Source organism: Petromyzon marinus, chromosome 19 (genome assembly GCF_048934315.1).
Source record: "Petromyzon marinus isolate PM22_M1 ecotype Great Lakes invasive population chromosome 19, UKy_Petmar_22M1.pri1.0, whole genome shotgun sequence".
Classification (NCBI taxonomy): domain Eukaryota; kingdom Metazoa; phylum Chordata; class Hyperoartia; order Petromyzontiformes; family Petromyzontidae; genus Petromyzon; species Petromyzon marinus.
Window position 1 is genome coordinate 3,151,875 of NC_133685.1, and position 15,423 is coordinate 3,167,297.

General features: G+C 52.8%; 1 pseudogene; it reads left to right on the top strand.

Annotated features, from left to right (window-relative positions):
- The window catches only part of LOC116943791 (contactin-associated protein-like 2), a 168,393-nt pseudogene that overhangs the window by 122,131 nt on the left and 30,839 nt on the right, over positions 1-15,423 (top strand).

Sequence of the window (15,423 nt, forward strand, 5' to 3'; positions counted from 1 at the left end):
ACTTTTGTCTGACTTGTAAACAACTTTTACTGTGTAGCCACGTGAAGAGACTTTGTCTGACTTGTAAACAACTTTTACTGTGTAGCCACGTGAAGAGACTTTGTCTGACTTGTAAACAACTTTTACTGTGTAGCCACGTGAAGAGACTGTTGACTTGTAAACAACTTTTACTGCCGCCAGCAGCAACAGCACTGCAGGAGATTCCGATACGAAACACACAAAGTCACCAGCAACACAAATAAACAAACACTCGACATCCACGCGCTGTGGCGCTAAATGCACCGCGCGCAACACGAAATAAAAGATCACGTGGTGGTGGTGGGTGGGGATGGTGGTGGTGGTGGGGGTGGTGGTGGTGGTGGGGATGGTGGTGGTGGTGGGGGTGGTGGTGGTGGTGGTGGTGGTGGTGGTGTGGGGGTGGTGGTGGTGGTGGGGGTGGTGGGGGTGGTGGTGGGGGTGGGGTGGTGGTGGTGGGGGTGGGGGTGGTGGGGGTGGTGGGGGGTGGGTGGTGGTGTGGGTGGTGGTGGTGGTGGGGGTGGTGGTGGTGGGGGTGGTGGTGGTGGTGGTGGTGGGGGTGGTGGTGGTGGTGGGGGTGGTGGTGGTGGTGGTGGGGGTGGGGTGGTGGGGGTGGTGGTGGTGGTGGTGGGGGTGGTGGTGGTGGTGGTGGTCATCGCGCACGCCACGGTGACGAGGGAGCGCTTCAGAAGCAGCCCCCACACACACACTGAGACGTTTCGGATCTCTGCGCTCGTTCATTGACTACTGTTACGCAACAACAACAAAAAACAAGCAGACACTGTCATCATTTCATATTACCGGGTGGGGGGAAGGTGCAGGACCGGCACAGATATTTATCGGTCGGCCGCTGTTGTTCGCCACGGCCGAGAGGAGTCAACCGAGGCTCGTGAGGGTTTGTGGCGTGGCTGCGCTCCCGAGTAAGATTGCGTTGAGCGGAGTCGAATGGGTGCCGAATTTCACACTCGTCACGCGACAGCTCATTTCCTCTCTAAATCTCACATCCACCCTTTCTCTCTCTCTATCCCTTAACACCTCGCTCCCCCATCCTCTCACCCACCCACCTGTCACCTCGCTCTCCCTTCTCACGAATCCTCTTACCCATTCCTCTCTTACTCTCTGTCATCTGACTCTTTTATCTCTCACCTGACTCTCTTTATCTCTCTTTTTTATCTTTTTTTTTACGATCAGAGGAAACAAGAAGCTGCTCGGTGTAGTCGGCACTTTGCTCCGTTCATCATTTCGTTTTTTATGCTTTGCTTTATGTAACCCCCCCCACTCCCCTTTTAAATGAAAGACCCAACAAAATATTTTGTTCTGCTCTCCTTACCCCTTCCCTCTCTCTCTACCCCCCTCTCTGCCCCCTCCTCTCTCTCTACCCCCCTCTCTGCCCCCCTCCTCTCCCCCTCTCTGCCCCCCCCTCTCTCTCTCTGCCCCCTCTCTTCCTACTCCATTTCGCTCTCTCTCGCTCACTCTCTCTCTCTCTCTCTCTTTTTTATAACTACGACAAGTGCTGCACCTGCACGCAGCCCTTCCCACAGTCAAACGGCCTTTCACTCTCTTATCTCTCACCTGACTCTCTTATCTCTCACCTGACTCTCTTATCTCTAACCTGACTCTCTTATCTCTCACCTGACTCTCTTATCTCTCACCTGACTCTCTTATCTCTCACCTGACTCTCTTATCTCTAACCTGACTCTCTTATCTCTCACCTGACTCTCTTATCTCTCAACTCACTCTCTTATCTCTAACCTGACTCTCTTATCTCTCAACTCACTCTCTTATCTGTCACCTCACTCTCTTATTCTCTAACCTGACTCTCTTATCTCTCACCTGACTCTCTTATCTCTCACCTGACTCTCTTATCTCTCACCTGACTCTCTTATCTCTAACCTGACTCTCTTATCTCTCACCTGACTCTCTTATCTCTAACCTGACTCTCTTATCTCTCACCTGACTCTCTTATCTCTCAACTCACTCTCTTATCACTCAACTCACTCTCTTATCTCTTACCTGACTCTCTTATCTCTCACCTGACTCTCTTATCTCTCACCTGACTCTCTTATCTCTCACCTGACTCTCTTATCTCTCACTTCACTCTCTTATCTCTCACCTGACTCTCTTATCTCTCACCTCACTCTCTTATCTCTCAACTGACTCTCTTATCTCTCATCTGACTCTCTTATCTCTCAACTCACTCTCTTATCTCTCAACTGACTCTCTTATCTCTCACCTGACTCTTATCTCTCAACTCACTCTCTTATCTCTCACCTGGCTCTCTTATCTCTCACCTCACTCTCTTATCTGTCACCTGACTCTCTTATCTCTCACTTGACTCTCTTATCTGTCACCTGACTCTTATCTCTCACCTGACTCTCTTATCTCTCATCTGACTCTCTTATCTCTCAACTCACTCTCTTATCTCTCAACTCACTCTCTTATCTCTCACCTGACTCTCTTATCTCTCATCTGACTCTCTTATCTCTCAACTCACTCTCTTATCTCTCAACTGACTCTCTTATCTCTCAACTCACTCTTATCTCTCACCTGACTCTCTTATCTCTCACCTGACCTCTTATCTCTCAACTCACTCTCTTATCTCTCAACTCACTCTCTTATCTCTCACCTGACTCTCTTATCTCTCAACTCACTCTCTTATCTCTCAACTGACTCTCTTATCTCTCAACTCACTCTTATCTCTCACCTGACTCTCTTATCTCTCACCTGACTCTCTTATCTCTTAAACTCACTCTCTTATCTCTCAACTCACTCTCTTATCTCTCACCTGACTCTCTTATCTCTCAACTCACTCTCTTATCTCTCAACTCACTCTCTTATCTCTCAACTCACTCTCTTATCTCTCACCTGACTCTCTTATCTCTCACCTCACTCTCTTATCTGTCACCTGACTCTTTTATCTCTCACCTTCTCTCTCATCCTACATCGTATGTCTCTCTACACTCCACCATCTCTAACCCATTGCTCTCTCTCACATTCTCTCTCTCCCCAAACCCTCTCACTCTCTCCCACTCCCTCTCTCTTTTTTACGATCAGAGGAAACAAGAAGATGCTCGGTGTAGTCGGCACTTGCTTCGTTCATCATTTCTCGCTCTGCTCTCCTTACCCCTTCCCTCTCTCTCTACCCTCCTCTCTGCCCCCCCCCCCTCTCTCTACCCCCTCTCTTCCTACTCCATGTCGCTCTCTCTCTCTCTCTCTCACCCTCTCTCTCTCTACCCCCTCTCTTCCTACTCCATGTCGCTCTCTCCCTCTCGCTCTCTCTCTCTCTCACCCTCTCTCTCTCACCTCTCTCTCTCTCACCTCTCTCTCACCTCCCTCTCTCTCCCTACTCCATGTCACTCTCTCCCTCTCTCTCTCTCACCCTCTCTCTCTCTCACCTCTCCCTCTCTCTCTCTCCCTCCCTCTCTCTCCCTACTCCATGTCGCTTCCTCCCTCTCTCTCTCTCTCTCTGGCTCTCTCACCTCTCTCTCTCACCCTCTCTCGGTTGCCCAGGCAACGGGACTCGGGTCTCCTCACCTACAAGGAGCACCTGCCGCTGCAGCAGCTCGTCATCGCGGACACGAACCGCACCAACTCCGCCGCCTCCTACCGCGTGGGCCCTCTGCGTTGCCACGGCGACAGTGAGTTCCTCCCCATGGACCAGCCCAAATTGTGGCCTGGCTCACATCACACCGGGGCCCTTTCTGTGCGGGACAGAGGAGGCGCGTCTCGAACTTTTTATGGCCCGCGGAACCAACTCAGCCGATGCAAACATTTCCACGGACCGCCCAGCCCAGCACCCACCCCCCGGTGACAATGCGAATTCACTTCCTCTCTCTAAATGCCTCTGATACAAAACGATTCATATTACCGGAACATACAAACATGTCTTTTTTTTATTAACGCAGCTTTGAGGTTTTTTTTTTAGGATGGGGGTGGGGGGCGTTTAGATCTTAGGGTTAGGAGTAGTTTAATCAGGGTAGTTTACCTAACTTCATTTTGTAAATTAAACATCAAAAGTAAAATATTCATATTCACCATCAGCTGAGCATTGAGGTGTTGGTGCTCATCACCTGTTTACAGCCCTGAACGTTCCTATGGCGGGGAGGCGGGCGGGGGGGGGGGGGTAACGGGGGGGCATGAGGGTGGGTTGGTGGTGGACTACACGGGACGACCGCTGTTGACTTACCCACAAAGCCGTCCCCATTTTATGAACCACGGGGGGGGGGGGGGGGAGGGCTGATGGCCTGAGTCCATCCCACAACCTTGGACTTGAACTCGCAGCCTCCCGCTTGCGAGGACGCTCGCTGAGCCCCGCCGAACCGCCTGGGCTTGTATCCCCAAGTCGGGCCCCAACAGACATTCACGTAGAATTTGGTTGTGAGAGAGAGAGAGAGAGGGGGGGGCACGGCTGCATGTGTGGTTTGTGAAACAGGCTTCCCTCCTCTCTCTCTCTCTCCGGCTCTTCCTCACCCTCGCTTGTCCACGACCGCGTCTCGGCACGCGGAACATTTACGCCACTCCAATTTCGCGGAAGCGAGGCGGTCGCCCAGAGTTTGATTGAAGCTGCGAGCGGGTGCGTTATCGTGGCGACCCGTGTTGGTGCTGGGCCTCCCGTAGGTCGACTCAGCCTTAAGTGAGTGCCTGGTGCGGTGTGTAAATCTAATTCCAATTCACCGCCACTGGGTGTGGTTACGGCCACACCACCCCATCGTGCACCGTGCGGGCCTTAATTGGTGCTCGCTGACAACACTTGTCCCAACAGCCTGTTGAGGCTATAGGGGGGGGTCTTTGTCTTTGTAATGGGGAGCAGTAGTGCAGCGGCTACGAACCTGGCGACCCGGGTTCGATTGGACGCTCACGGGCAGTGGTGAAAATTTGAACCGGTCCTGGACCTCCCCGAGGTCGACTCAACCTCAAATGAGTACCTGGTGCGGTGGTAAACATCGCCACTGGGGAGACAAAGGCGGCCGGGCGTGGTGATGGCCACCCACCCCCATCGTGCGCCAAGCCAGCGGCATTTCATCGGTGCCACTCGCTAAAAACAGCACTTGCCCCAACACACGGGGGAGACCTTTGTCTTATGTGTGCGTGTGCGTACATAAAACAAAGACAAAGATCCCCCATATAGCCTTAACAGACTGTTGAGGCAAGTGCTGTTAGCGAGCACCTATGAAGGCCAGAACAGCACACGAGGGGGTGGGGTGGCCAGCACCACGACCGGCCGCCTTTGTCTCCCTAGTGGCGATGTTTACACAGCGCACCAGGTACTCATTTGAGGCTGAGTCGACCTAGGGGGAGTCCCACCACCGGTTCAGAAAATCGTCGGCCGCGAGCGGGAATCGAACTCGGGTCGCGGGGGTTCGTAACGCGGCGTAGCGCCAACCGCTGCCACGCCACCGCTCTCTGTCTTTGTGCAGAGGGCCTCTGGAACGCGGCTCTGTTCACCAGCCAGTCGGCCTACCTGCTCTTCCCCACTTTCCGCGGGGAGACGAACGCCGACATCTCCTTCTTCTTCAAGACGTCGGCGTCGCACGGGATCTTCCTCGAGAACCTGGGCCTGCAGCACTTCATGCGCATCCAGCTCAAGTGTAGGTGGCCGATCTGCGTCGCGCTCACAAATACAGACGTGGAGTAACCCCCCCGCCCCCCGCCCCCCGCATTGACTTGTCGGGGCAAGCGATGTGAGCGGAGCAGCTGTTATTCACGTCACACGAGGGCGTGGCGTGGCCCCGGCTGCCTTTGTCTCCCCGGTGCTGATGTCTCCACGCTGCGCCAGGTGCCCAGCCGGGGCTGAGTCGATCGAGGCAAGGCCCAAGAGAGGCACAGATTGTAATCGTCACCGACGTTGGCCACGAGCGGGAATCGAACTCGGGCCGCCGGTGGTTCGTGCCTCGGCGCTCGAATCGCTTCACCGCCGCAGGTGCGCGCCACGCGCAGGTCGTCGACGTTGGCACCAGCCCCCGTCGTTTCGGCCGGCTTGTAGTGCGCACAGGAATGTAAACGTGACGGCAGGGGCTGCCCTGGTTGCCACCCGGCACAATCCACGAGCAGTATCTACGACTGGCCACGTGCCACCGACTCTGCTCCGCCAGCGGCCAGGGTAATGTTGTTCGGAGAGCTCAATTAAGCCCCGCGTGCGCGCGTGCGCGCGTGCGCGCGTGCGTGTGTGTGTGTTAACGATTCGTTAATTGTATTCTGTTTAAAAATTCAGAGTGGTGGCCGCGCGGCTTGCAGACGTCTCGGAGTGGGGGAAATGGTTCATTGGCGCGCAGAGAACATCTCCGCAGCGGGGGCGCGCGGCAAAAGTGCGCGGGCCTTGCGTGCGGATCAGAGGTCACCTTGAGGGCACGTCAGAACTAGTTCCGCGACGCCTCCTTCCACGGGCCGTTCTCTGCGGCTCTGCGAGGATCGCGGATGCAGCGCACGGGCGGGCGTGCCTCTCGCGACGTGACGCCGACAGCGCGACTGGAATCAAATTTGCGTGGCGGAAAACACAAGGGGACGGGAAATCATCAATCAACCGCAGTGTGTTCTCTCGCTAGACATGCATCAAATAATAATCGTCATCCTAGTTTGATTATTTAATGTTGCGTTCACACAGTCAATCATGTCTTGGAGGGCACAGCTGAAATGCTGATGTGCCTCGAGGCTTATGGGACAAACAATGTGGAGCGGACGATACGGTACAAACTGATGGGGGAAGGTCACGGTGGTGATAATTAAAAACAAGGACAAACGAGCGTTGGCTAGTGTTAAAGAAGCCACGCACGGTTTTTCTTCCTTGTTATTAATATGTATTACCAATGCCACTGCCTCGCACGCAAGCACCACTACCATCACTCAATGCCAAATGACCGTCACTTACCACCACCACCACCGTGACCTACTCACTGACCACCCCACTTACCTCCGCCCCCACCGCCTTACACCGCCATCCACTGGCCCACAATCGCCACAAGCACCGCACGTTCTCTCCCACCATCACATACCCGCCGCCACCCCATTCATGATCACCGCCACCACCGCGCCGGGTCAATAATACCCCGACGAAACTCGCCCACTACCACACACTCAGCACCCACCGTGGCGGCGGCGGTGGTGGTGGTGGTTTCAGTGAGGAGGTCAAGGTGGTGGCGAGTGATGGTCCGTTGCCATTAAGTGAGTGAGTGGAGGTGGTGGAGTGAAAGGCAGTGGCATTTATGAGAAGAAGAATAATACTACTACTATGGTACTTATCTATTCACCTGCATAGGTATTAGGAAGCTACTGAAGCTATTCATTTTTAAATTTGGATTGAAAACGCATTTCTTTAGAAATTGCTTTTCGTGTTGAGTAGTTTGTCCTTCCCCTGCACCTCCAATTAGCATCGGTTGGCTACGTACGGTGCGAAAGAGGTTCAACATACAGTACATATATCTTGACTTAAAGCTTTCGTGACTGCAGGAATTCATATTCTTTGGGTCTTTCGGTAAAGCCACGTAGATAAATAAAAAATAATATTAACAATTTTTAAAATATTTTTTTATTATTTTATCTATCTACGTGGCTTTACCAAAAGACCTAAATAAAATACAGTACATACTTACGTGATCGGCCTGCCGCTATGAGAACGTCAGCGCCTGCAGCACACGTGTCCTTGAACCCCCAGCTCACTGGATCCGCGTTCCAGACGGCCGCAGAAGCACACCTCCGATTGGGTCCGGCTGGCTACGTACGGCGCGAAAGAAGTTCAGCGAACATCACCACCACAACCACCGCCACTCACCCCGCCTCCTTCCCGCGCCCTGCTCCCCACGTGCCCCCCTTCCCCCACTTCTCCACCACCCCCCTCCCGCAGCCCCCCAGGAGGTGAGCTTCGCGTTTGATGTGGGCGACGGCCCCGTGGAGGTGACGGCCTCCAGCCCGCGGCCCCTCAACGACAACCAGTGGCACGGCGTGCGCGCCGAGCGCAGCGTCAAGCAGGCCTCGCTGCAGGTGGACGCGCTGCCCGCGCGCTCCTTCCAGGCGCCGGCGCACGGCCACACGCGCCTGCTGCTCAACAGCAAGCTGTTCGTGGGTGCGTTCGTGGCGTGTGTGGGTAGGCACGTAGTGGGTGGGTGGGTGGGTAGGCGCGTAGTGGGTGGTGTGCGTAGTGGGTGGGTGCCTGGGTGGGTTTGCGGTGGGGGAGTGGTTTAGTGGGCGGGTTGGTGGTGGGTGGGTGTACGGCGGCTGGGTTTGTGGGTGGCTGGGTGGGTGGCTGGGTGCGTGTGGATTGGCAGGACCTAGCCTGGTACCGCAATTTCCGGTGGTGACCAATAAACCGACTGTCCATCCGACCCACCCGCCGACCCCACCAACCTACCCACTCACCGACCCACCCACCGACCGACCGACCCACCCACCGACCGACCCACCCACCGACACCCCCCCCACCCACCCACCGACTCACCCACCCACCCACCGACTCACCCACCCACCCACCGACTTACCCACCGACCGACCGACCCACCCACCGACTCACCCACCCACCGACCGACCGAGCCACCCACCCATCCACCGACCCACCGACCGACCCACCCACCGACCCACCCACCAACCCACCAACCGACCGAGCCTCCTTCCGCCGGGTCGCAGGGGCCTCGGCTTCGGGCCAGCGCGGCTTCCTGGGCTGCCTGCGTGCGCTGCACATGAACGGCGTCGCGCTGGCGCTCGAGGAGCGGGCGCGCGTCACCGAGGGCGTGGAGCCCGGCTGCACGGGCCACTGCAGCAGCTACGGGGTGCTGTGCCGAAACCGGGGACGCTGCGTCGAGCGCTACAACGGCTACAGCTGTGACTGCACCCACACGCCCTTCCACGGACCCTTCTGCAAGCAAGGTGAGGAGGATGATGATGGTGGCGGCGGAGGCGGCAAGATGTTGACTCCCTCGCCTGGTATGCGGGAGGTCGTGCGTTCGTGTTTGGTAGTTTCTGTGTCCTCTCTCTCTCTGTCACCGTGGTCGCGTGGATTTTTTTCCTCCGGGTCCAAAGGGATTTTCCTCTCCGCGTTTAGAATCGGCGTGCTTTGTAGATTATTTTGGCTGCTACAAATGTCCACGTGATGATAAGCCACTTCTTTGAGCTGTCGTTTGTGGCCAGGTCGCTTCTGAAAGAAGAGCTAGCTCAGCAGGCCATAACCTTGTAAAATAAAAAAGGTTAGTTTTAGTTTAGTTGCAGTTTTTATGCATTCTGAACTTCTTTCGCTGGCCGCACGGTGTTATTGATGAACGCGTTGAGTTTTTTTCCTGTGTGTTTTTTCAGTTGATGTGGAGCCCCCCTTCCCCCTCCGTTACGCCTCCACGTCTCTGAGCGCGACCAGCGACTCTTTGCCATCACACTCCCACCCACCCCCCACCCCCCACCCCCCACCCCCCACCCCTCACCCCCCACCCACACCCACACCCCCCCACCCACCCCCCCACCCACCCCCCCACCCCCCCACCCACCCCCCCACCCAAAGTGCTTATAGCTCCCAATGTGGCTTCCTAATATCGGAAGGAAAGAGCGTTCCAGACGGCCGCAGAAGCGCGTCTGAAGGCGCCACGTGTCAACCCAACCCCCCACCATCTCCGTCTCCCTCACCCTCCCCCCCAGTAATCAGTACAATTATTCAGCAGCATTAATCAACGAGTGGTGAATATCACAGAAGGTCAATAGGTGTGATTTTATATTACGCTCTGCTCACGAAACAGAGCCTTGCCTGTTTATTTCGTAATTATTAGCATCTAAAGAAAATCGTTTTTGCACCGTTTTTCTGCACCGCACCGAACGGGTCCGACGGTTCACGTGAAGTGTCCTCGACCTCGGGCAGACCAAGCGGCACTTGTTTTGTTGACATCCTGCAACCCCTGCTCGTGAGCCTCAGAGGAATCAAAACCAATCCGGGAGTGTTCTGCTTAAACTCACGTTGCTGCTCGACAAGATTGGTCCCGAAGGCCGACAGGTTGATTAATTAACATATATTATAAATTAACGGTTTTAGAGGATGCGGAAGCAGTGGAAATGAGAGCGATGCAGAGGGAACAGCGGAGACGGAGAGCGGAATGAGGAAGAAGGGATGCGAGGGGTGTGAAGAGAGGGGGGATGTGAAGGGAGTAGGGGTGGGAGAGCGGTGGAGGGAACGAGACGGAAGGATGGGAAGGGATGTGGAGAGAGATGGGATGGAAGGGTATGGGGTGAGACCGGGATGGTGCTGTATGGGAGCGAACAGGAGGGTATGGGATGGTGCTGTATGGGAGGGAACAGGGGGGTATGGGATGGTGCTGTATGGGAGGGAACAGGGGGGTATGGGATGGTGCTGTATGGGAGCGAACAGGGGGGTATGGGATGGTGCTGTATGGGAGCGAACAGGGGGTATGGGATGGTGCTGTATGGGAGGGAACAGGAGGGTATGGGATGGTGCTGTATGGGAGCGAACAGGGGGGTATGGGATGGTGCTGTATGGGAGCGAACAGGGGGGTATGGGATGGTGCTGTATGGGAGGAAACAGGGGGGTATGGTGCAGTAGGGAGGGAACAGGGGGGTATGGGATGGTGCTGTATGGAAGGAAACAGGAGGGTATGGGATGGTGCTGTATGGGAGCGAACTGGAGGGTATGGGATGGTGCAGGTATGAGAGGGTTAAAAGAGGTGCAAGGATGGAATGGATGCGAAGGGAACAGGGAATGGACGCGTTTTCGAGGGAGCGGGGGGGGGGCTAGAGAGGAGTCTCTGGCACGAGAGGGGCAGGGGGATGGAGAAGTGGAGCGAGAGAGAGAGCGAGTGACTGAATGAGCGAGAGAGCGAGAGAGAGCGAGAGAGAGCGAGCGAGAGAGCAGAGCGAGCGGGCAGAGCGAGCGGGCGAGTGGTGCTTTACCCCGGGATGTGATGTCACTCTCGCGCTCGCTTGTTGCCGGGGCAACGCTCATCAATCAGGCAGCCTCCACTAATGGGCTCACCGGGGAGCCAGGCAATTTCATTCATTCATTCGCTAGGATCGCTCGCTCACTCATTCGTTCACTCACTCGATTCCAATACACATCCATAGTAATGTACTGTACTTCATGTGTCAGTGTGCGTGTCTTATATTCTCCATTACCGCGCATGCTTCCATATATTCACACTCCGGTGCTGTTTTTTGCTCCAATCACATTGTGTATAATTTACATTTGTTTACCATTTATTCCGCATTTTACCGGGTTTTAACCCTGACATGGTGAAAGCGAGGGGCGAAGAGGCGAGCGCAACGGGCTATCAACCCGTCCAACTGAGTTTGATTCCTGGCCACGGCTAACCAAAGAGGCTGAGCGAAATATGAAGCGGTTATGGGCCATTTCTTTCCTGCTCGGTCTCTCACGGTTTCCTCTGCCAAGGAAGGGTTAAAGCGTCTCACTCAGGTCTCACGACGTTTCAAAAAGATATCTCTGTCCATTTAAATCCATTCATTTGTCTAGCTGGCTGTGTGTCTACTAATCCACGAAGCTCCGCCAGACCGAATAACCGGCACTGTGGATACACTTTGTCTGCTGAGATTGTTCAGATGATTTTCGGTGCTGTAAATGTCCAAATGATAAGCCACTTTGTCGAGCTATCATTTATGGTGTGGCCAGGTCGCTTGTGAAAAATTTGTTATTGCTGCAGCGGGGCTTTGCCTGGTAGGGGATGGGGATAGTTTAGTCTTGTTTGTTCGTGTGTGTTTGTTCGTGTGTGTTTGTGTGTGTGTTTGTGTGTGTTTGTGTGTGTGTTTGTTTGTGTGTGTTTTTGTGTGTGTGTTTGTTCGTGTGTGTTCGTGTGTGTTTGTTCGTGTGTGTGTTTGTCTGTGTGTGTGTTTGCATGTGTGTTTGTGTGTGTGTGTGTTTGTGTGTGTTTCTTCGTGTGTGTTTGTGTGTGTGTGTTTGTGTGTGTTTTCTTCGTGTGTGTTTGTGTGTGTGTGTTTGCGTGTGTTTGTGTGTGTGTGTGTGTTTGCGTGTGTGTTTGTGTGTGTGTGTGTTTTTGTGTGTGTGTTTGTGTGTGTGTGTTTGTGTGTTTGTGTGTGTCTGTGTGTGTGTGTCTGTGTGTTTGTGTGTTTGTTTACTTGTCCTGTACTTGGTACTCCGATCGTGTTGTTGTATTGTGTCTGTTGTTGTATTGTGTCTGTTGTTGTATTGTGTCTGTTGTTGTATTGTGTCTGTTGTTGTATTGTGTTTGTTGTTGTATTGTGTTTGTTGTTGTGACGTTCTGACCCCGTGCCCCTACTGGACATCTGTGGAAAAGAGCTTCATAGCTCATCGGATTCCTCCAGTATGAATAAATATTCTCATTCTGATCTGGACGAAGCGAGCTATGTGATGATGATGGTGCTGTCGTCACGATAGAACAGAGGCGCTCAAGCCGCACACTTAGCGCAGCATCTCAGCACATTCGTGAATAACACTCCGTTGGGTGTGGCCTTAAAAGAAACAAATATAAATGACAGGCGACGTTTTGGGCAATGGCCCTTCTCCATAGGTCGCGGGTCTCCCCCTAGGTCGACTCAGCCTCAAATGAGTAGCCCGGTGCGTGGTGTGTAAACATCGCCGCTGGGTGAGACAAAGGCGGTCGGGCGTAGTTCTGGCCACCCACCCCCCTCGTGTGCCTTGCCGGCCTTCCCTATGAGCTGCTCGCAAACAGCGCTTGTCCCAAAAGTCTGCTAAGGCTATACGGGGGATCTTTGTCTTTGACGTGAATCGTCTCCTCGTACCCGGCTGACGGGTCCACTCTGCAAGATCACAAACGCGAATCGGCGATCGCACAGCGATGTTGCTGTGTTAATGGGAAAGGCAAGCGCAGCCTGGAGCAAGAGTGTGTGCTATGTATGTGTGTGCTATGTATGTATGTGTGTGCAGTTTGCATGCTGTGTGTGTGCAGTGTGCATGCTGTGTGTGCGCGCTGTGTGCAGTGTGCGCGCTGTGTGTGCAGTGTGCATGCTGTGGTGCAGTGTGCATGCTGTGTGTGCAGTGTGCGCGCTGTGTGTGTGCAGTGTGCATGCTGTGTGTGCGCGCTGTGTGTGTGCAGTGTGCATGCTGTGTGTGCGCGCTGTGTGTGTGCAGTGTGCATGCTGTGTGGCGTGTGCAGGCAGCGTGCTGTGTGCTGTGTGCAGCCAGCGTGGCGCGCGCAGTGTTTGTTCATAAATCACCGATTGCGCGGAAGCTGTTCTGTTTATGGGAACTGCACGGGTCACCTGGGGCACAGCAAGCCCGCAGGGAAAGGCGTGAAGACCCCACGCGCGCCAAGTGTTGTCGTGTGTGAGGAGTTGTTGTGTGAGTTGTTGTGTGTGAGGAGTTGTGTGTGAGTTGTTGTGTGTGAGGAGTTGTGTGTGAGTTGTTGTGTGTGAGTTGTTGTGTGTGAGTTGTTGTGTGGGAGTTGTGTGTGATGAGTTGTGTGTGATGAGTTGTTGTGTGTGAGGAGTTGTGTGTGAGTTCTTGTGTGTGAGGAGTTGTTGTGAGGAATTGTTGTGTGAGTTGTTGTGTGTGAGGAGTTGTCGTGTGAGTTGTTGTATGTGAATTGTTGTTTGTGAGGAGTTGTGTGTGAGTTGTTGTCGTGTGAGTTGTTGTATGTGAGTTGTTGTTTGTGAGGAGTTGTGTGTAAACATCGCACTGGGGAGACAAAGGCGGCCGGGCGTGGTGTTGGTCACCCACCCCCTCGTGCGCCGTTCAGGCCTTCATAGGTGCTCGCTGACGGCACTTGCCCCACCAGTCTGTTAAGGCTACACGGGGGATCTTTGTCTTTGTTGCATGCCATGATGTGCTTGTCACGTTGCCTGTGCACGGTGTGCGTGCGTGTTGCTGTGCACAACCCGCGGTTGTGACAATAACGACGATGATGCAGCGACCATTCATTAGTCCAGCAAAGCTTCAATGAGGCTCAAGACTCCTCCTTTTGTCAAGAGAGTCCTGCCATCTCGACATTTGACCAGCACCGTCAAGGCGCGTGTTGGGCTTCGCGCAGCGGGAGGAAATCAGTGGGGGTGGGGAGTGCCGGATTATCCTCGTGGCACAAGTAGCTACTGCACATGTAGTATGTAGTAGCTACTACACATGTAGTATGAAGTAGCTACTGCACATGTAGTATGTAGTAGCTACTACACGTGTAGTATGTAGTAGCTACTGCACATGTAGTATGTAGTAGCTACTACACGTGTAGTATGTAGTAGCTACTACATATGTAGTATGTAGTAGCTACTACATATGTAGTATGTAGTAGCTACTACATATGTAGTATGTAGTAGCTACTACACATGTAGTATGTAGTAGCTACTACACATGTAGTATGTAGTAGCTACTACATACTACATATGTAGTAGCTACTACACATGTAGTATGTAGTAGCTACTACACATGTAGTATGTAGTAGCTACTGCACGTGTAGTATGTAGTAGCTACTACACGTGTAGTATGTAGTAGCTACTACACATGTAGTATGTAGTAGCTAATACACATGTAGTATGTAGTAGCTACTACACATGTAATATGTAGTAGCTACTACACATGTAGTATGTAGTAGCTACTACACATGTAGTATGTAGTCGCTACTACACATGTAAATGTAGTAGCTACTACACATGTAGTATGTAGTAGCTACTACACATGTAGTATGTAGTAGCTACTACACATGTAGTATGTAGTAGCTACTGCACATGTAGTATGTAGTAGCTACTGCACATGTAGTATGTAGTAGCTACTGCACATGTAGTATGTAGTAGCTACTACACATGTAGTATGTAGTAGCTACTACACATGTAGTATGTAGTAGCTACTGCACATGTAGTATGTAGTAGCTACTGCACATGTAGTATGTAGTAGCTACTACATATGTAGTCTGTAGTAGCTACTGCACATGTAGCCTGTAGTAGCTACTACACATGTAGTATGTAGTAGCTACTACACATGTAGTATGTAGTAGCTACTACACATGTAGTATGTAGTAGCTACTGCACATGTAGTATGTAGTAGCTACTACACATGTAGTATGTAGTAGCTACTACACGTGTAGTATGTAGTAGCTACTACACGTGTAGTCTGTAGTAGCTACTGCACATGTAGTATGTAGTAGCTACTACATATGTAGTATGTAGTAGCTACTACACGTGTAGTCTGTAGTAGCTACTGCACATGTAGTATGTAGTAGCTACTACATATGTAGTATGTAGTAGCTACTACACTTGTAGTATGTAGTAGCTACTACACATGTAGTATGTAGTAGCTACTACACGTGTAGTATGTAGTAGCTACTACACGTGTAGTATGTAGTAGCTACTACACATGTAGTATGTAGTAGCTACTGCACATGTAGTATGTAGTAGCTACTACACGTGTAGTATGTAGTAGCTACTGCACATGTAGTATGTAGTAGCTACTACACATGTAGTATGTAGTAGCTACTACACATGTAGTATGTA